The sequence below is a fragment of the Phyllobates terribilis genome, unplaced genomic scaffold (assembly GCF_046119375.1).
Source record: "Phyllobates terribilis strain yellow unplaced genomic scaffold, ASM4611937v1 Scaffold_1__5_contigs__length_1240528914, whole genome shotgun sequence".
Lineage (NCBI taxonomy): Eukaryota > Metazoa > Chordata > Amphibia > Anura > Dendrobatidae > Phyllobates > Phyllobates terribilis.
In genome coordinates, this window is record NW_027362761.1 from 1,121,146,015 (window position 1) to 1,121,168,725 (window position 22,711).

General features: G+C 47.3%; 1 long non-coding RNA gene across 1 annotated transcript in view; it reads right to left on the minus strand.

The window, feature by feature from the left end:
• Positions 1-9,121: 9,121 nt before the first annotated feature.
• LOC141172678 (uncharacterized) overlaps positions 9,122-22,711 on the minus strand; it is a 183,654-nt gene continuing 170,064 nt past the window's right edge. Inside the window, exon 3 of the long non-coding RNA XR_012252514.1 lies at positions 9,122-9,362. This is a non-coding gene — a long non-coding RNA (uncharacterized lncRNA). The remainder of the gene's footprint in view (positions 9,363-22,711) is intronic.

The following is a 22,711-nucleotide window of genomic DNA, read 5'->3' on the forward strand; positions in this document are numbered from 1 at the left end:
GTTCCCTCCCCCCACTCCAGCCAGGGACAGGGACTGTCGTGCCCATCTCAGAGGCATATTGGTCGCCCTGCCCCACGGCAATGTGGTGTAATGCATGCAGGTGTCGGGTCCTGATCCACACTCCATCCTTACCTGAGAGTGAGATATCACACCTCTGGGTGAGGTGCAATACCTCTGTAGCAACCGAGCCCTCAGGGTGCTACAGTTCCATTTATCTTCAGCCTAGGTGACGTATTGTGATACAGGGCCGTGATTTTGGCTATAAAAGGGTCCACTAGACCCCTACCCCATGCTTTTTAAGAGAATCATATATGGCGTGCCAGGAGACTCTATGGAATGCTTTCTCAGCATCCAACGAGAGTATCTAATTACAAATTTTTAACTGCATCTAGACCAGGAAATACTTTGTGCCTAGTAGCAGTGTCTGCTAGTCAGCGGATTATCCCGGCTGTTAAGCAAGCTACACCACCTGTAGTTTGGACACTTAATTTTTTCAAAGGAAATGCTTCGGGACCACGGGATACTCAGTGAAGAGAATCAGGAGGCACCCCAAGGCATAGGGGCTGGGACTGGCAGTAGGATGCCTTGCGGTGGACAGCCGAGCTCTATCCTTATAAAAGCTTTTTAACTGCAGCAGCTTTAGTGGACGCTACTGGAGCTGGAATTACGCGGCTGCTGGCATGAGACTTGCCCTCCAATAGATCCTTGTAAATGGATTTAAAGTGTATTCATTCAAATTAGAGAGACAATTTAAATTAAAAAGCTTAGAGCTGCCTCCACCACAGGGGGGCTCGCTCGACCCACCAGCGGACAGGCACCAGTATTGGGAGAGGGGGGCTGGCCGTCAGGGTTCACCGCGGCTCTGGCACAAACCCGGCGACACGGAGGTGGCACGGGCAGGAGCGGACTGAACGTGTCGGCTTCTCACTTTTTGGATTTTAGAAGGGCATGACATGCCTATATCTGTGTCTCCCCCTCCTTTTACTCCTCCACCTCTTTTATTTTCGCATGACTATATGTACTTGTCACTTTTCCATGTGTTAGTTGTGTCTTCTGAGCAGTTTGTCAGCTTTTGGACACCTTTGAAGGTGTTTTCTATGTGTTTCTATGTGTTTTTGTTTGCCTGACATTGGTTTTAACGGTGTTCGAAGGTGTTCGACGAACAGTTCGACGAACAGTTCGGCGAACACACGGGTGTTCGACGAACCGAACCGAACTCGAACACTACGGGGGTGGCTCAACACTACTCATGTTCTTTCAGAACCCTGATCTGACCTTTGCCCAATTTAAGGACAGGGCCATAAGAGTGCTCCGTGAACCCGCAACAAGTGGCGCTATAAACCCCCGGCGCCCTGCTCTCACCTACCACCAGGAGGCGGCGCCCTCCTCTATGGACTCTGTGGGGGCCGATGCACAGGCCCTTAACCAAGCCCCGTCGAAAGATCTGCATCACCAAGTCCAGGAGCTGACCAAGAGCGTCGCGGCGTTGACCAGGACTGTCCAGGCGTTACAAGTGGACCCGTCGAGACCCATCGAGCTGGCTTCAAGTCCGGAGGATGTCCCGTGGCGTCGACAGAGGAGGATCCCGTCGTTCCGAGGGAGGCCCACAGACAGCTACGCAGAGGATGGACAGCCCATTTACATAGTTACATAGTTACATTGTTAGTAAAGCCGAATAAAGACTTGCGTCATTCAAGTTCGACCTGTTAGTTCTGTAATTGCTAAAGTTGATCCAGAGGAGGGCAAAAACCCCAAATGATTTAGCCAATCTTCACCTGATGAAAAATTCCCTCCCGACTCTGAAACCAGCAGTCAGAATAAATCCCTGTATCAACCTACTATTTTATTCTATTTTTAAGTATATGCAGAAATCTGCCTGGTATCTAGAAAAGCATCCAGTCCCCGCTTGTACTGGTTTAGTGAATCCGACATTACCGTCTCCTCACTCAGTGAATTCCATATTCTCACTGCTCTTACCGTAAAGAACCCCTTCCTATGCTGGTGCTGAAACCTTTTCTCTTCCAGTCTTAGTGAATGCCCTCTTGTTACCGTAATATCCCTCCTTTTGAACAAATCCCGGGCAAGGTCTCTATACTGTCCCCTAACATATTTGTACACATTTATTATGTCCCCCCTCAACCTTCTCTTTTCCAGGCTGAATAGTCCTAGTTTTGCCAACCTCTCTGGGTATTGCAGTCCCTCCATTCCCCTTATTAATTTTGTTGCCCTCCTTTGTACATTTTCAAGCTCATTTATATCCTTTCTATATATTGGGGCCCATAACTGAGCACAGTATTCCAAGTGTGGTCTGACCAGTGCTTTGTACAGTGGAAGAACAATGTTCTCATCCTTTGCAGCTATACCTCTTCTGATACATCCCATTACCCTGTTTGCCCTTACAGCAGCCGCCTGACTTTGGGCACTCCAATTTAGTTTGCTATCAATCAAGATGCCCAAGTCCTTCTCCATCTCTGAATTCCCCAATGGTTTCCCATTCAGTGAGTACTGGTGACTTCCATTTTTCCTTCCCATATGTATGACCTTACATTTCTCCTCGTTAAACCTCATTTGCCATTTAATGCTCCACCTACCCAGCTTATCCAAATCCCTCTGTAGGTCTTCACTATCCTCTTTTGTATTAATTGTTTTACATAACTTTGTGTCATCTGCAAATATTGATATTTTACTATTTATCCCGTTGACTATGTCGTTAATAAAGATATTAAATAACATTGGGCCTAGTACAGACCCCTGTGGTACCCCACTAGTGACGCTTACCCAATCTGAGTATATTCCATTTATAACCACCCTCTGCCTTCTATCCTTTAGCCAGTTAGCTACCCACTTGCAGACATTTTCCCCCAGCCCCATCATTCTCATTTTGTATACCAACCTATTATGTGGCACGCTATCGAACGCTTTTGAGAAGTCGAGATACACGACATCCACTGGTTCCCCCTGATCTACTCGAGAGCTAACCTCCTCGTAGAAGTCAATCAGGTTTGTTTGGCAGGAGCGATTCCTCATGAATCCATGTTGGTTCGGGGTTAATAGATTATTAGCATCAAGATGCTCCATGATTGCCTCATTAATAAAGCCTTCAAAAATTTTGCCCACAACGGACGTCAGACTCACCGGCCGATAGTTTCCGGTGTTACTTTTTGCTCCCTTTTTGAATATTGGCACTACATTCGCCTGTCGCCAATCAAGTGGTACAGACCCAGTCTCAACAGAGTCCTTAAATATAAGATATAACGGTCTGTCTATCACATTACTTAGTTCCCTTAGTACCCGTGGGTGTATGCCATCAGGTCCTGGTGATTTGTTTATTTTAATGTTACTGTAATGTTTTAATGTTACTGTAATGTTATTTTAATATTTGCCGTCGATGCAACCAGCCCGGACACATTTCCAGGTACTGTAATTTAAACGGGTCCAACCTGGGGCAGAGGGCCAACCCCCAGGCAAAAGGTCACCAGGCCCTTACAATTGTCGTAATAAGTTCGTTGGGGGGCGCCCGGTTTTACCCGTGGTGCTGGACGGTATCCCCATGAGCGCCTTGCTGGATACTGGGTCGCAAGTAACCACTATCCCTTATGTACTTTTTAAGCAGTATTGGACTGATGCTGATATCACACGGTATCCAGACAGTAACTTGAGCATCATCGCCAGTAATGGCTTACCCGTGCCGCAGATGGGGTTCAAGGAGATGACCATTAAAATTGGTAAAGTTGAACTACCGACACAGGGAGTAATTATTGTGGACATTGACCGTCGTGAGAGTCACCCTAAAATAACTGTGGGTACTAACGTGATTGAGAATTGTCTTTCAGAGGTAATTGTAATTCTACAACAGGTGGCGGTGAATGCTAGTTCCAGCCAACAGAGAGTCCTCAACAAGGAGATAAAAGCCCTGATGAGACGGCAGCAGGTAGAACTGTCTGGTGGTGAGATCGGTAGCGTAAGACTGAGTGACCCATTCCCCATTTCCATGCCACCCAAAAGTGAAATGATGATCTGGTGTTGGACTGCAATCGGGTTGAGAGGTAGAAACTACCAAGCCATGGTAGAACACGTGTACTCGGATGGCAGGCCCACCATTTTGACAGCCCGGGGGGTGGTTGATGTCCGTCATGGGAGGTTGCCCCTTCGCATCCTCAACATTGGGGAGAGAGAGGTACACTTACCCAGGTACGCTACACTTGCCAAACTGTTTGTTGTCGAACACAAAGCTATCAGGGCCGTGGAGCCTTTGCCTCCATCTCCTCAGGCGGAGGGTAATGGCTCCCAGAAACAAAAGGAGGACTGGTGCCAGAAACTCCACGTGGGTGCTGACTCCACTCCCCTGCACCAAAAACAAGGAGTCTACCGGGTGGTACAGGAGTTCGAGAGAATTTTTAGTAAGACTTCGGCAGAGTAAAAGGGATAGAACACCACATCCCCACAGGGAGCCACCCACCAATAAAAGAGAGACACAGACCTGTACCCCCTGCACATGATCAGAACGCCAAGGGTATGCTGAGGGAAATGAAAGAAGCTGGGGTCATTAGAGATAGCTGTATCCCCTGGGCAACCCCCTTGGTTCTGGTGAAAAGGAAAGATGGCACCATGAGAATGTGCGTAGACTATAGACAAATCAACCTTATCACTCACAAAGACGCATATCCGCTGCCTAGAATAGAGGAGTCTTTAGCCGCACTAAAATCAGCTAACTTCTTTTCTACTTTGGACCTTACTAGCGGGTACTGGCAGATTCCTGTGGCAGAGGCTGACAAGGAGAAGACCGCCTTCACCACCCCGATGGGACTGAGTGAGTTCAACTGTATGCCCTTCGGGCTCTGCAACGCACCAGGGACCTTCCAGAGGCTGATGGAATGCTGTCTAGGGCACCGAAACTTTGAGACGGTCCTCCTTTACCTGGACGATGTGATCGTCTATTCAAAGACTTACGAGGATCATCTAAAGCTCCTGGCCGAGGTGTTCGAAGCCCTGGCAGGCTATGGCCTGAAGGTGAAACCATTGAAGTGTCACCTGCTGAAACCAAAGGTCCAGTACCTAGGGCACGTGGTAAGTGCAGAAGGAGTAGCCCTCGACCCTGACAAGGTCACGGCCATCAAGAGCTGGCCCAGCCCCTCGTACATCAAAGAAGTAAGGCAGTTCCTCGGGTTGGTAGGCTACTACCGAAGGTTCATCCCTGGGTTCACTAAGATGGCAGCTCCTATGCAGGACCTCCTGATAGGACAGTCTAAGTCCAGAAGCCAAAAGCCACCCTTCAAGTTGGATAAACCGGAAGAGGAGTCCTTCCGCCAGTTGAAGATGGCCCTCACAGGGGATGAGATCCTGGCCTACCCTGATTATGGCCAGCCTTTTATTCTCCACACAGACGCCAGTAATGTGGGACTGGGAGCTGTACTGTCACAAAACCAACAGGGCAGAGAAAGGGTGATCGCGTACGCCAGCCGGAAGCTGAGGCCCACCGAGAGGAACCCGGAGAATTACAGCTCCTTCAAGCTAGAATTCTTGCAGTGGTATGGGCCAAAACGGAACGCTTCAAGCATTACCTGGCCTCCGCAAAGTTCACTGTGTACACGGACAACAACCCGTGAACAACCCGTGAACACACCTAGACAGTGCAAGACTTGGTGCCCTGGAACAGCGGTGGATGGCCCATCTCTCCAATTATGACTTCGTGATCAAGCACCGGGCAGGCAAAACCAATGCCAACGCTGACGCCCTATCGAGAATGCCTCACTTACCTGAAGGTGACGAAGACCCAGAAGAGTTGGAGGAGGTAGAACTCCCCGCGTTTCACCGGTACGGAGCCGCTCAATACTCCCACCGCGTGAAGAGGAAGATTTAACCACCGTTATGATCAACCCCCTACCTCACCACAGCTGGGCCGAGACCCAAGATAGTGACCTTGCAATCTGCCTGGTGAAAGATCTGCTGACCCAGGAAGATGCCCGCATCGATCCGGATGCTCCAGAGGAAGCCAAGCAGCTATGGAAAGAGAAGAGCAAGCTGTTCCTCTACGAAGGCAAGCTGTGCAGAAGGCTTGTCAACCACCGGACACATGAGCTGACCTGGCAAATCGTGGTCCCAAGGCGGGATGCAGCTATGGTCCTGGGGGCTTAACATGACAGAGCGGGGCACTTCGTTTGGAAGAAACTGGAGTTCCTGCTAAGAGGACGGTTCTTTTGGGTCGGCATGAGAGGGGCTGTAGAAAAGTGGTGCAGAGACTGTGGCTCTTGTCACCTAAGGAGGAAGGACCGCACCAGCCAGAAGACACCCTTGAGGCCCATCGTCACCACGCAGCCTCTTGAGCTGGTAGCTCTGGACCACGTCAAATTGGCTCCAAGCCGGTCAGGATACATCTATGCCCTGACCATCTTGGACCACTATTCCTGTTTTCTAGTGGTGGTCCCGGTAAAAGACTTGACAGCCCAAACGGCGGCCAGAGCCTTCCAGCAATACTTCTGCAGTCCACCAGGGTCCAGCGTTCGAAGCTGAAATCTTCCAAGAATTCTGCAACCTCTATGGCTGTAAGAAGATTCGGACAACGCCTTACCACCCACAAACCAACGGGATGTGTGAGAAAATGAACAATATAGTCATTGATCTCCTGAAGACGTTGCCCCTGGAGGAACGCAACCTGTGGCCAGAAAAACTGCCTGACCTAATAGACTGGTACAACCATATCCCGGTGAATGCTACAAACTGCACCCCGGCTTACCTGATGCGAGCTAGACCAGGTAAGCTGCCCGTAGACCAGGAGATGGGAGTCCTAACACCCGAGGACACCTCCCCGGATGCGGATTGGGATACGGAAAGGCAACTGCAGTACAAGAAAGTACAGGAGAGTTTGGAGAAGAGCCTGGCCCAGGTGAGAGAGAGGCAAGAAAGACTCTTCAACCAACCCGCCCCTGCTGGTCCCCTAGAACCTGGTGAGCAGGTCCTGAAGCGAAAGAGAAGGCTACATAAGTTGGACGACCAGTGGGAAAGGGAACCCTACACCGTACTGCAGTCTGACCACGACAACCCGAAGGTGTGCGTGATCACCAAGGTCGGAGGAGAAACCACTAGTACCGTCTCCAGAGACCACCTAAAAAGGTGCCCCGAGCAACTCCGTAGTGCAGAAGAGGAACAAAGTGACCTTGAACCCGCAGAGGACAAGGAAGAAATGATCAGCACTGTTCTCGGAGAGTTCCCTCAGTCCTGGACATGAATAAACGATGCAATAGTGGTACCTGTCCTGCATTTCTTGCAACCGACTGAGCAACAACCTACACCGGAGCCGGAAGACAAAGAGGAGCAAGCAGTTCCAGAGGCAGAAGAGCCTGTACCAGCAGCCCAGGAGAGTCAACCCTCTGCTGACAGTGAGCCTGCCATGCCTGCGGTAAGCGAAAGGACCCGCAGACAGCTGCCTGCCCTACCTGTACACCCAGCTGGTAGCTGTACCCCTAACGCTAGTGGGGAAAGCCAGGTCGGTCCACCACCAGACAGTGGGTTAAGGAGGTCAACCAGGAGCACAAAGGGGCAGATACCCGCTCGCTGGAGAATATAGGGTGCACTAAAATTGTAAATAACCCTGTTGCCAAATGTTGAAATGTTTGCCAAGTTACCTGCATGATTATTAATAGTGTATTTCAGTTTCTTGCAGTTACCGTACGGACTCAAAGGTTATGGACTTTTAATAACCGGGACTTTGTATGGACTGCGTTCGGAGCCTAACCAAGGAATGAACTAAGACTGTAAAGGACTTCGGGTAGGACATACCCCCACCTGGTTAAGGCTCCCCGTTGTGTTGGTGATATGGACACCCGGTCACAGACCACACTGTGACCTTAAGAACTCAATCTGTGCGTCGTTTGTCTACTAATGTTCTATAGTCATGTATATTATCTTTTTTTACTGTTTAGTCCCGGAGTACTAAATTCTACTAGGGGGGAATGTGTCACCCTGGCCTGGATGCCACAAATATAATAAAGCTGTGTCTGAGAGCAAGGGGGAGGTTCTCTGGTCAGGGGAACAGTAGCATGCAATACCTCCTGTCTCAGGCCAGTAGGGGGGAGCAGGCTGCCCCTATAAAAGCAGGAACTGGGGGCAGGTTTAGGGAGAACTGGACGACCTGTCTCAGGATTGAGAAGTGTCCCAGAGCAGTGAGGGACAGTTGTATTGCACCCTAAGAGGAAGTGTGGCAGTAGGAGAGCCACAAGCCAGAGACAAGAGGTGAAGTGAGCCTGTCTTGGCAGACAAAGAACTCCATTTTACCAGACTTTGGTGTCTGAGGCTGTGAGGATTCCACGTCCTGCAGCAGATAACCAGTCCGCAGGGGACTGTATGTTCCTTGGCCTGAGAAGCCCGGAGGCTCTGCCACAACAGAAGGGACCAGCAAAGCCGTACCAGGCCAGGAGTAGAAAGGGACCCACGTTGCAGGCCATACAGGCGAGAATACACGGTGAGCTCGGACCGTGGGCTGTTACCCTACCAGGAGGAGATAGCCAGAAGGAGCGCAGAGAGCACGGTAGGCCTATACCCGCACCCTGACCAGGGCCAATTTCCCAATTGCTCTCAGACATCCAGGTCCCCTCCTAGCCGGGACTGTTTGTGGGTCAGTTCACCTGTTCTAGTAAAGACCCTGGACTGCAACCTGTTGTCTGCGTGCGCCTTGCTCCTCCAGCACTAACGGTAATGGGACGCCCTACACCATCACCCCCATCTTCCATTATACTGCCCTGGGGCCACACTCTTCCCGTGGGGAGTCACACTATCCCAGCTGCATACATCATCAGCCCCAGCGGTCTGCCTTGCAGCGGCAGTTCCTAATAACCACAATCCACGGGAGGCGTAGTCGGACTTCACTTAAAACTTATAAAGGGACTACCACTGGTCTGACCACCCTGAGCCACGGACCGGGTCGCCACTACTACCCCCATCGTTCCCCTATTGCCCGGATCCGAGTGCCCTACGGCCCAGGGGGCGAGTCAAGAGAATCTATGGCCGTCTGCACCCGCCCTTAGACAGAGATACACGTTGTAAATTTAGATCACTATTATATTGTTTAGATGTATTAGTATTATTTAAAAACCAATACTTTAATTTAACAGATCTATAACATTTTGAAGCTCAGTCTCCAATTGAAACCAATTATTATGACTACTAAACGATAAACATTTTCTAAGGATCATAATTTGAGCCTCAGTTAGAATGTTAGAATAGATGTGTAAAATGAGCGCTGATCCTTCCTTCTTGTCATCATAGATTTCTGTAGATGTCCTTTCCTTTTCTCTCTTCTCTCTTTTGTTAGCAACGGTGCTGTCTATCCCCCTCTACTTTTCTGTTGCTGTTGGATTATGCCAAATCTAAAAAAAAACTGTAAAATCAGTCACTGATTTACTATATTCTCTACTTTTATTTTCATTATTCCTACAAAAGTCTCTATTCTTCCAGAAAGTATTTGCACTATCCTTTTGGCATTTGTAAATATTGCCCCTTCTGTAATCTTATATATCTCTATTTGATTTATGGTGTTTTGTTTCCTCCAACTCCATACTTAATCTTATAGAAATAATAAGTCTCTTTTCCCTGTATGAGTCATCATTAGAACTACAATCACTGCAAAGTCCCTGGCAGGGGAGGGAGGAGTGGAGCAGTTGGGTCACCAGTTGAAGAGGGGGTGGAGCTGGGCTGCCAGAGACTTTGCAGTGATATAGAAGTGTAGTTCTAATGATGACTCATACAAGGAAAAGAGACTTCCTATTTGTACATAGAGCTTAAAAGGATTCAGCTAGTCTATTTTAAATCATAGACTTAGACGTAATGGAAAAGAGAAGAATTAACTGGTTAAAAGGGCAAAATAAGCAATTTTAAGTACCCAGTGCTATGTAATATGATGACTGCAAAATATTAAGAGGATAAAAACTTTGATGGGAGTGCTTCTTTAAGGGATCCATAAGGTTGTATGAGCGCATGTAGCGTATGCGCTGTTTGGCATTAAGATATAGATATGGATTACTTTATACATATATAAAAATAATCTTAGATATGGGAATTTCAGTTTATACATGTATATATATATATATATATATATATATATATATATTTATGTACTAGATGATGGCCCGATTCTAACGCATCGGGTATTCTAGAATATGTCTCCCGACAGTGGCGTACTTATTTTAAATCTGCCGCCAATTGTCCGGAGACCGTGTTTAAATTTGGCACCACAATCGCAGATTTGTCGCGGCTGCCGGCCGCGAGCAATCAGCAGAGCGGTGTTTAAATTTGGCACCGATATCGCTGATTGGTCACGGCCGGCGGCTGCAACCAATCAGCGAACCGTGTTAGTGAGGACCAGGGAGCATCCACCTGCCTTATAATGCCCCATGCAGGATGTCACTCCCCCCCACATATAATGCCCCATGCAGGATGTCACTCCCCCCTTCATATAATGCCCCATGCAGAATGTCACACCCCCCCTCCCTTATAATGCCCCATGAAGGATGTCACATCCCCCCCTCCCTTACAATGCACCATGAAGGATGTCACATACCCCCCTTTCACTCCCCCCCACCATATAATGCCCCATGCAGGATGTCACATTCCCCCGTCCATTATAATGCTCCATGTAGGATGTCACATCCCCCCTCCTTTATAATGCCCCATGCAGGATGTCACCCCCCCATATAATGCCCCATGCAGGATGTCACATCCCCCGCACCATATAATGCCCCATGAAGGATGTCACATCCCCCCCTTTCACTCCCCCCCATCATATAATGCCCCATGCAGGATGTCACATCCCCCCCTCCCTTATAATGCCCCATGCAGGATGTCACATCCCCCCCTTCCTTATAATGCCCCATGCAGGATGTCACTTCCCCCCACCCCCCACCACATAATGCCCCATGCAGGATGTCACATCGCCCCCTTCCTTAAATGCCCCATGCAGGAAGACACATCCCCCCCCCATAGTGCCCCATGCAGGATGTCACGCCCCCCCTCATTTATAATGCCCCCTCCGCGATGTCACACACCTCCACCCCAACATTTAATGCCCTATGCCCCCATACAATAAAAAAAAAAAAAATCCAATAATCACCTCACTTCTCACTTGCTGGTGCTGCCGCTGCTCTGGACTCCTCACGCGCGCCGGCATCTTCCCGCTCTGCACTGTGACCGCTCAGGAGAGAGCGCGGTGTAAAGACGTCACCGCGCCCTCTGACCTGAGACGTCACAGTCAGAGGACGCGGAAGACATGGGAGCTGCTGTGGAGGCACGTGGAGAGGTAAGTATTGCGCCGGGTGCTGATCTCCCGACGGTAGTCGCATGGAGGTCAGCGGCGCCTCCGGTCGGGGGACTTATGCTGCTGCATCACCGCTGACCTCCGTGCGGCAGATGAGCCGCTAACGGCCGCCATCTTTTTCTGAAATGCCACGTCGCTGATTGGCCGCGAAATCATGGGATTTCCAGGACAGACAGACAGACACACGGGATAAGACAATTATATATATTAGATGTAAGTATGTGCATACAGTATATGGTACTACACCTTAATAGTAACAGTAAAAACTACAGCTCATCCTTCAAAAAGACTAGCCCTCATGCAGCTCCATTGATGAACAGTTTTGCATAAGAATATTGCAAAACAAACTAAATTATTAGTCAAAAAATATATTTTTTCAATTGTAGAACATAAACTATGGTATAAAAGTTTGGGAAGCCATTTCTGTGCGTTTTTTTTTTATCTATAAACATTGCTTAAAAGTGAGACCACAACACATATCTGCAAAAGTATTTACAGCTACATCAAAGGAAATTTAAAAACCTTGCAATAATTTTCAGCACAGTAGTAGTTTTGGAAAAAGAGTGGCAAAAACACTGCGTGAAAGACACATCATTACTGAGATATCATTTGCCAGATCAAGCTGGCATGTTGTATCTGAGTAATTGACTTTGATGCATCATTTCAGCTGAAGTAAAATGCTGTAAAATGCATGATCTGTGTTTGCTAAGTATCCTGTGGTTCTTTATTATAACAGGCAGAAGGTTCACTGTGGCAAAAATACTTTTCTAGTAGCAACTGTGTATAGTATCAGTCTTATTATTTTTTGCTTTAGCACCTGAATAATTTGTGTCAATGGCTTTCTGCGGTTTCGAGCTCTGAACCTTCAGGATATAGCTAGTACCAGATATAAGGAAGATGTTACTTGAAAGATGAGTATTGTACTTCTGTGTTTATGTAAATGTCCCTTCTCACTAGAAGAGCCAAGAGTATATAGCAGTTTCTACAGTATATTACAGACACGGCAATATGTTTATGATGAACATTGTATATGCAAGCTTGTAAGTTCCTCAAGAACATATAAAACCTTGTTATTTTGGCAATTCCACAGAAACACCTGCCTCATCTTGATGGAAGAAAATAACTGAATAGAAGTAAAAGACAAAATGGTTCATGAATTTCTATTTAAAAAGTAACTATCGTTATCATTTTTATTTTATAAATCAATAGTACACATGGAAATAAGAAACTTTGTAATTTATCTTATCAGAGAAATCTGCTTGTTTCTCATCCTGGACTGACCATTCATTCTCAAAATTCTCAAGTCACAAGTAACATTTGCATTTAGTGACGACAGATTTTTATATTACTGAGATAGGAGATGAGAGTTGCTACTGATAAGATTCTATGGAGAGGATAAGGGGGTGGATGAGAGAAGAGCTTTTTCTCTAGCAAGGAGGAGAGAGTAGCTCTGCCTTTAGCTCCTTTCTCCTCTTCATATAGAATAGTAGCAACTCTCATGAGGCATATTCCTCTTAATAAATCAGGCAAGGCATGAAGTAGCGTATGCTTCCATGTGCACCTAGCCACAAATCAGACTGGAGTAAGATTTGTGCTGTAAATTATGCCACTATTCATCATGAATTAGACAAGAGAGGGTTTGCCGCACCCTGACCCACTCTAGCTGTGACCACTTTGTGAGAGCTGGGCAAATAAGGCATGAAAACATTAAAAGTTGGAAAAAATTTTGAATTACCCAAACATGTGCAACTTTCAAAGCTTTGTATTCCAGTTTTCTGGTGTAAAACCTTTAATGAATTGGGGCCTATGTCTCAGTGTGCTCTCCAATAAAAACACTTATAACTCTAGGATGTGTCACACAGATGTGTGACTGCAACCCTAGTAATGTCCAAAGTCCCCTCAAAATATATGGCTATGGATTAACTGATGGTAGCTGTTTTTCACCACTGTCACATACATTATCTGTAATATTCAGTTATTGTTAAAAAAACTTTCACTCATCTCCATTGCTAAGCTGTGAGCTGTGATGTCATCTCACTATCCAGATTTGCTACAACTGCTGCATTCCCTGCCTTGACTTTTATGCAAGCTTTTGATTCGCTGTGCTATGCTATGTGATGTGATAGCTCCAAGGCATTATGGGGAAGCCTGCGCTGCCGCATCTGAGGTCTTGTGAGCCATCTTTTGCTTTGTGTACGTACACTGAAAGTCAGCACTTTTTTGATGAATCATGTGAATTGAATTACAAATTTTTCAAATATGCCATTTCCAGAAAATTGCCTAAAAATTGGCATTAATTAGATTTACATTGAATCATTTCCCTCATCACTAATTAGCACATATTATTGGCAACATTTTTATGTAGGTAATTGGCAGCTGCAAAATAATATTGACCTTATAGGCTTCTTTAGTATAATATTTTATTGAAAGTACACAAAATAATTAGTGTCAGACTGAAGTACATCAATCCCACGTGCTATCTGCATAGAACATGTGCATTTAATTACAGTGTGACCTTGTTATCATTGCACACACAGGGCGTATCATTGATAAGTCTAATATGTTATTCATGAATCAGCCCACAAGAAGTATATCTAAGCAGCAAATGACTGACTCCAAACTTAGCTCCAATTGGAGTTGCTTTCTGTTACTTCTTTGATTCTCTGTTCTAAAAGTGTCCGTTTGTTGTGGCAGAACCAGGGACCATATAATAATCTAGCGGACCAGTCCAACCATGAAACATGGTTGAAAAGATATTGATACAGAAATATGTAATGAATATGATAGATGAATCAGAATCAATCACAATCAGAAACTGATCTATACTGGATTGAGAAATTTTTTTGCCCCATAATAAATGCATTGCTTCAAAATTCATATAATAAAAACAATATACCAAATCAACAGCAAAAGGAGAACAATCTAAAATAGAAAAAATGTAGAAAAAATATTTTCATGGGTATGCCAAAATTACAAAATGTCTTATAGATAGTTATTTATTCCAAAGAGTGTGCAACTGTAAAGCAGGTGCCGGAATGCAACGCACCGAGACACAAGGCGAGGACAGTCAGAGATGGATATAAACAGTTATATATATATATATATATATATATATATATACACAGGGTGGTCCAAAAGTAGGTGGCCAGAAAATAACATTTATTTTGATTTATATATAAAATTATATTTACTAACACAAGCATAACATTGACAATTACATTTTATTCTGAACAATAACACAAAAGCCCTTAAATTTTATCAACGCAGGTGCTCAAACTGTTTTCCATTACATTTTGCACAGCTTTGAAGTCGGCCTCTTACGCTTCGACAAATTCTTTGGGTATTAATTTCTTGAAATGCATCTCTTATGTAATTTTTCAAATCCACTGACACTTTTTGGTTTTTGACTATAAACTTTGTGAGGAATGAAAAGTGGAATCTGATTGGTTGCTAAGGAACTGAGCCAGCTTCACCTTACACCATGTTTGATAAATCTCCCCCTTCATAACCTTATTACACTTTCTGTCCACCTACTTTTGGACCACCCTGTATATGTAACAAGGGAATCGTAACAGGGATAACACACGGTAATTTGAAGAAATTATGCAAAGTCTCTCAAGGTAGTGTGATGCACCCAATCACGGGAGTCACCACGTTAGTTCTTTAACTTTCTATATGTGGTTACCACTTATGTTTGGTCATGCAACACTTCATTCAATGGTCCCAGACCACGGTTCTCATCTCGAGCCTTCTTAACGATATGGGCTGTCACTTCCTGTAATGCATTAACATATTGGTTTATGGTCTCATTTTCCCCTTGGACCTGCTGAAATAACCGCAGGCGCAAGTGCCCCAAATCCGTGGTGTCACTGTGCATGTCCTTCAGAATTTTTATCACTTCTTCCGTGGAGTCACGGTCCCCAGGTGGGCGGTACATCACAGTTTGCCGGGCCTCTCCACCAAGGGTTAGGAGGGCCAGCTCCACCTGGGCTAGGTGATTGAGGTGATACATGCGTAGCATACTTCTCAGGCTTTCTATCCAGTCCCACAGTGACATGCCATCCTCCATGAACTTGGGAAGGAGGCTTTGCATAGTCCCCAAGGGTATATGTTCCCTGCCGGACCCAGTCACAGACTGATCCGCCATCTCTGCGTCTGAATGTTGCATCCTGACTACACCAAATGTAAAGCAGGTGCTGGAATGCAAAGCACAGAGACACAAGGCAAGGACAGTCAGGGATGGATATAAACAGTTTATATATATATGTAACAGGTGTTCTAAACAAGGGAATAGTAACAGGGATAACACACGGTAATTTGAAGTAATGATACAAAGTCTCTCAAGTTAGTGTGATGCACCCAATCGCGGGACTCACCACATTAGTTCTTTAACTCTTTATATGGCCCTAGCGGAGATAACCGGTTATTCCCGCTACTCCTCAAGTCTTTTCCAGACAAAGTTAATCAAATCAAGTTTAGCTTGGAAGTGACAGCCCTGTTCACTTGTGCACCTCTTCTGCTTCCACTGGCATGACTCTCCTGGCGCAGCCTTCTCTCAGCTCCTCTCTGCTTGGCCATTGGAGGCAGTCTCTCAAGCCTCTCAGACCTCGTCTGTTGGTGGGCGACATCAGGTACTGCAAACTCACTAAGCACCGCAAACAGGTATCGACTCTCCTCCGCAGGCACAACACTCGAGGCACCTTTGTGGGGAATCCGGAGTTTATCCACCGGTGTTATGTATCGCAGGCCTCTGGCTCAGGCCTGCCACGCTGGGCTTCGCAGCACGTCGGGAGTGCGTCTGTTCCTGTCTGCAGCTTGGCGCCAATCCTGCCTCAGGCTTGGCGCGCTGGACTTTTATATTCAGGAAATCCTTCCTGGAAGTCATCTGACCAGGTCCAGCGTCTAAATCTGTTGCCCATTCAACTTTCTTAAAACATCTTGGTTCCGTTTGATTGTGTCTGACCAGCAGATGGCAATCTGTCCTCATCTTTGCAACATCCTGCAAGAATTCTCCTTTTTTTCTTCTACTACACAACCAAATATTAAGTTGAGGGTGCCAACAATTTTGTCTTGCCAATTTTTGAAGTTTTGCGTGAAATTATGTCCAATTTGTCTTTTTCTCTCTGTGTTTGTGTTGTTCCAATACACACAAAGGAAATAAACATGTGTATAATAAAACATGTGTTATTGCAACAATTTTCTGGGTTAAATACTTCATTTTCTGAAACAATTTCAATGGTGCCAACTAGTGTTGAGCGAGCACTAAAATGCTCGGGTGCTCGAAGCTCGGGCCGAGCTCACCATGATACTCGGGTGCTCGACCTGAGCAACGAGCCCAATGTTAGTCTATGGGCTCTATGGGCAGTCTGTAGAAAGCCTAAAAAGTGCCCAAAACGATAGTGACAGTGTTCAAATGACATGGGGACAGCATGGGGATCGCCCCAGGAAGCATTTCTGACCCCAAGGTCACTGCTGTCAACAACGTGGTCAGAGGTATTAAGCCACTTTTACGGGCTCACAATAAAACGTTCAAAAACAAAACTGAAACGGTTTTCCTGTGAAATATGTTAAGGAACTTCCTTTCCAGGGTAAGCACTTGTGTATAAGGTAAAATAAATAACCAAAAACAAAAATACTCCTCCACACCTTGGGCTATGTTCACAAGTAGCATTTTTTATGCGTTTTTGCACTTCTGTATTGCTTTCAACCATGACAAATGCATTCACCGGGAAATGTCATTTTTAACATATTGCAACCTTATCTGGCCATGTGATGTGTGACACATGCATACAGTGCTGAAAAGACATGGGAACAGCATGGGGAAGACCTCTGGAAGCATCTCTGACACCCAGGTCACTGCCTAAAAGTGCGCCCATCAGAAGTGATCCTTGCCGCATCAGAAGATGCAGACTTGCAACTATCCCCGTGCAAGTCCTTGTCCCAGGGCAGTGTTCAATTGTACCTCCCCCATTCCTTGCAATGTAAGCGCAAGTATGCAGTCTGCCACCCACCCACCCCCAGGCTGCAATAGCATACTGCTTGCTTGCTTGCACTTCAAATTGGACCTTTTAGGCATGTGGAGGCGGAATCTGGCCACCACGTCATGGCTGCATCAGCAGCCTGGTATCCATACTCAGTCCCCAGCCGCCCAGCGGCCTGGTGTCCACGCTGGGTCCCCAGCCGCCAGGGGGCGGCCGGGTGTCCAAACTCGGTCCCTAGCCGGCTGCGGCCGGGTGCCTACACACGGTCCCCAGCCGCCTGGGGGCAGTCGTGTGTCCATAAATGGTCCCCAGTCTCCCATATTTGAAGGAAAGCCTAACCACAAACACGTGGACAAGTGAATGTGGCCAGGGATGGTCCATCTGACTGACGCCTTCACACTGGGCTAATATTGTGGAAGCCGGTACACAGTTGGACACTGGGATGCAACACATCCTCCAGACATAGAGGATTGCGGGTCCTGGGTCAATCAGGCTTCAACACAAAGTTCAGAAGGTAGACAGCAGCAATGGTCGGCCTCCCACACAAAGAGTAAATTATGCCATCCATCTGCTTAGCTTTCTGTTCCTTGGAATGCAAGCGCATGTATGTAGTAGCGGCTAGTCCTGAGGTGGTCAGCGTTTTGGCGCATATCCTACCTCCTCCGAGGATTGCTGGATGTTTTCCTGCTACTATCCCAGTTCTATGACTCCCGTTAAAACAAAGCTTCAGGTGATGAATGATGGATGAGGTGGTGGCAAAGGAGAAAGAGCAGGAGGAACAGGGACCATTCACATCAATATCAGGCCAGTCAACCACACATGTCTTGTAGAATGTGTTTCTGTACCAAAAGGAGTGGTTCGGCTTCACAGTTATAGGGCATACAGTGAGTGCAATGCCTACCAAAAATTTCGAGGCACTCCAATGCCCCTTGGAAATGACATGGAGGTCAGAGGGCCTTAACTAAACCATTTTTTCCATTTATAGCAACTAGGTCTCCTGTACACTGTTTGCCTAAGCAGTGAATGGAAGGCTTTCCAAAAATTAACAGGAACTGCAATGCCCCTTGAAACAGACGTGGATTACAGCATACTAAAAACCTTCTACCCATTATTGGGCAGTGAGTCTCCCTTAGTGTTCGCCTATGCATTGAAAAGCAAAAGCTGACTAAAATTAGGAGGAAATGCAATGCCCGTTGGAACAGTCGTGGAGGTTAGAGGTAATTAAAAACAACATTTCAATGCCCCTTGGAAGAGCTGTGGAGTTCAGAGTGGTTTAACAAGACGGTTTTAATGCCCCTTGGAAGAGACGTGGAAGTCACAGTAGCTTAACAAGACAGTTTTAATGCCCCTTGGAAGAGTGGTGGAGGTCGCAGTGGAATAAAAAGACAATATCAATTCCCCTTGTAAGAGTGGTGGAGGTCACAGTAGCTTAACAAGACGGCTTTAATGCCCCTTGGAAGAGACGTGGAGGTGACAGTAGCTTAACAAGACAGTTTTAATGCCACTTGGAAGAGACGTGGATGTCACAGTAGCTTAACAAGACAGTTTTAATGCCCCTTAGAAGAGTGGTGGAGGTCACAGTAGCTTAACAAGATGGTTTTAATGCAACCTTGGAAGAGCTGTGGAGTTCAGAGTGGTTTAACAAGATGGTTTTCATGCCCCTTACAAGATTCATGCCGTACAGCATATTAAAAACATTATTACCATTATTGGGGAGTAGGTCTCCCATAGTCTTTGCCTATACCTTCCAAGCAAAGCTGCCAAAAATTAGGACGGAGGAACTTGCAATGCTGGCAAACAAGAGCATGCAGTACAGCATATTAAAAACATTATTCCCATTATTGGGGAGTAGGTCTCCCATAGTCTTTGCCTATGCCTTCCAAGCAAAAGCTAGCAAAAATTAGGACGGAGGAACTTGCAATGCTGGCAACACGGACCACGGTCACCCTGGTGGTATAGTGGTGGTGGAGGCTGAGGATAAGGAGAAGAGCAAAATACAGCCGAAATTAGGAAGCGTATACCAATGTGTAGGTGTGAAGCGGTGCATGGGGATAGACCTCCCGAAATAACACAGTGTATTTGACTTTGTTACTCTGCTGTCATTTGGTGGTGATGAGAAGTCTGGCCCAATCCAGCCCTTGTTCATTTTGATAAGGGTCAGCTTGTCAGCATTGTCAGTTGACAGGCGAGTGCACTTATCAGTTATAATTCCCCAAGCGGCACTAAAAACACGCTCCGATAATATGCTAGCGGCAGGGCAGGCCAGGACCTCCAAGGCATACAGAGCGAGTTCATTCCAAGTGTCCAGCTTGGATACCCAATAATTAAAAGGCACAGAGGAATCACGGAGGACGCTGGTATGGTCGGCAAGGTACTCCCTCACCATCTTTTGAAACTTTCCACTCCTTGTGAGAGTACCCCGTGCCTCAGGGTCTGTAAGCTGGGCGGGTCTCAGAAAACTGTCCCAGAACGTTGACAGTGTTCCCCTGCCTCTGCTGGATTGGAGTTGCATGTCTCTCGCCTGTACGCCTTGGTTCGGCAACGAACTGTGACCTCTGCCGCTAGAGTGTTCAGATGGGAATTTTTTTAACAGTTCTGCAGCAAGGGCCTTCTGGTACTGTCCCATTTTTGTAGACCTCTCCACCTCAGGAATAAGAGAGTGAAAGTTCTCCTTGTAGCGGGGGGTCTAAAAATGTAACTAACCAGTAATGACTGTCACCCAACATTTTGACAACGTGAGGGTCATGATTAAGGCAGCGTAACATAAAGTCAGCCATGCGTGCCAGACTGTTAACGGGCAAGACTTCCGTGTCCTCACCAAGATGACGACTGACCATGCTCTCCTCCTCTTCCTCCTCCCCCCTGTCCTCAGGCCACCCACGCTGAACCGACAGTATGACAGTTGTACAGGTACTACCGTCTACAGCGCATGATACCAGCTCCTGTTCTTCCTCCTCCTCCTCTTCCTCATTGTCCCCAATGCACATTGGGATGAGAGGAGGCTGGGCTGTGTGTAATTGCCCGTTACGGCTTCTTGATCCATCTCATAATACTCTGGCTGCAATGCCTCCTCTTTAATTCTCTGCAGAGAGCGTTGCAAAAGACTGACAAGTGGGATGCTGACGCTAATGATGGCGCCAACGCCACTCACCATCTTCGTGGACTCCTCAATGTTTGTCAGGATGGTACATATGTCAGACATCCAAGTCCACTCCTGAGGTCTTATGTGTGGAGTCTGACCTGAATATCGACGCCTTTGTTGCAGCTGGTACTCCACAACTGCTCTCTTCTGCTCACAAATCCTTTGCAACATGTGGAGGGTAGATTTCCAACGTGTGGGGACATCACACACCAGTCTGTGTGCCGGAAGCTGCAAACGCTGCTGCAACACAGCAAGGGCGGCGGAAGCTGTAGCCTACTTCTGAAATCGAGCTGACAGGCGGCGTACTTTGACGAGCAGATCTGGCAACACGGGGTACGATTTAAGAAACCGCTGAACCACGAGGTTAAGCACATGAGCCAGACATGGTATGTGTGTGATCTCGCCTCACCTCAGAGCCGCCACCAGGTTACGGCCATTGTCACACACGACCATGCCGGGATGTAGGTTCAGCGGTCTCAGCCACAGATTTGCCTGCTCTTTCACAGCTGTCAACAACTCACAAGCAGTGTGAGGTTTATCACCTAAGCTTATGAGTTTCAGCACAGCCTGTTGCCACTTGGCTGAGGCAGTACTGCAGTGCTTCCAGCTTGTAACTGATGTGGTGATATCTGAGATGGAGGCAGAACAAGAGGAGGAGGAGGATGATGCGCAGGAGCCGTACACTGTGGGGGCAACTCTGACTGACATAGGGCCCACAATCCTCGGTGTGGGGAGGATGTGTTCCATCCCAAGGTCCGACTGGGTCCCGGCTTCCAGTATGTTTACCCAGTGTGCTGTCAGGGAGATGTACAGTCCCGTGCCACAAGCACTTGTCCACGTGTCCATTGTCATGTGGACTCTCCCATTAACTGCGTTGTTGAGGGCACGGCAGATGTTTTGGGACACGTGCTTGTGTAGTGCGGGGATGGCATACCGGGCAAAATAGTGTTGGCTGGGGACCGAGTACCGAGGGACGGCCACTGCCATAAGGTTGCGGAATTATTCCGTCTCCACAAGCCTAAAAGGCAGCATTTCCAATGCAAGCAGTCATGAAATGTGCGAATTTAGGACTGTGGCCTCTGGGGCATTGGCTGCAAATTTGCTCTTTCGTTCAAAGGTCTGGGATACCTGCGGTGGAACGTGGACATTGATGCTGTTTCTTGAGAAACTGCCATAACAAGTGAAGACTGAGAGGAGGGGGCATATTTGCATGCAGTATGCACAGGGGATTGCCTTGCACGCACAACAGGGGGTTCTCTTACACGCACAACAGCGGAAGAAGTAGTGGTGACACCCGCTGACACTGGTCATGGACCCTGGGGTTCGCCCCACAAAGTCAGGTGCTTTGCTGACATGTGCCTGATTACGCTGGTGGTGGTCAGGCGGGTAGTTTTGTCACCCCTGCTGATGCTGGCATGGCAGGTGGTACAAATGACCTTTTTGGGGTTATCAGCAGAGTCTTTAAAAAAATTCCAGACTCTGGAAGACCTACCGGTTATACTGGCAACTTGCCTCGTGTTGGTGTTACGGGGAACTGTTGCCCGCCTTCTGTGTGCGGCCACCACACTGCTTCTTCCTGCCTGTTGGGGTACTCTGCCTCACTCCCCCTGTGTGCTGCTGGCCTCGCTCTGCGTGTCCTCCTGCCATGTTGGGTCAGTTACTAAATCATCCACCACCTCCTCCTCTTCCACTTGTGCACCACGATCCTCATCCTCACTTCGTGGCAATTGTGTCTGGTCATCGTCCACCTCTTGTGACAAATTGCCAGCGTCGACTTCCTGTGGCCGTGGCTGTTCAAATATTTGGGCATCGCTACATGGGATCTCCTCTTCCACCACTTCAAGCGGAGCAGGCGATTGGCACAAATCTGGAAATGGACCAGTGAAGAGCTCTTCAGAGAATCCAACTGTGGGATCAGTTGCTGTCTGACGACACTCGGCATGGTGGGAGGAAGGAGCATCAGGGTGAGGGGGAGTATGCGTTCAGGACTCACGGCTACTAAAACTTGACCGTGTAGAAGACAGACTGGAGGTGGTGGTGCCCAGGTAACTGGAAGTATTATCTGCTATCCAATTAGTAACCTGTTCACACTGATCAGTTTGCAATACTGGTGTTGTAGTGTGCTTCCCTAGTAATTCGGTCAAGAAGTGGGAGCGAGAAGATGTGGCTGTTGGTTGTGGCACATTTTCACCTTGGCCACGGCCCCTTCCTCTACACGCACCATCACCAGAACGTCCAGTTCCATGTCCCTTGCCACGCGCCTTGCCCATTGTAAATGAAGTA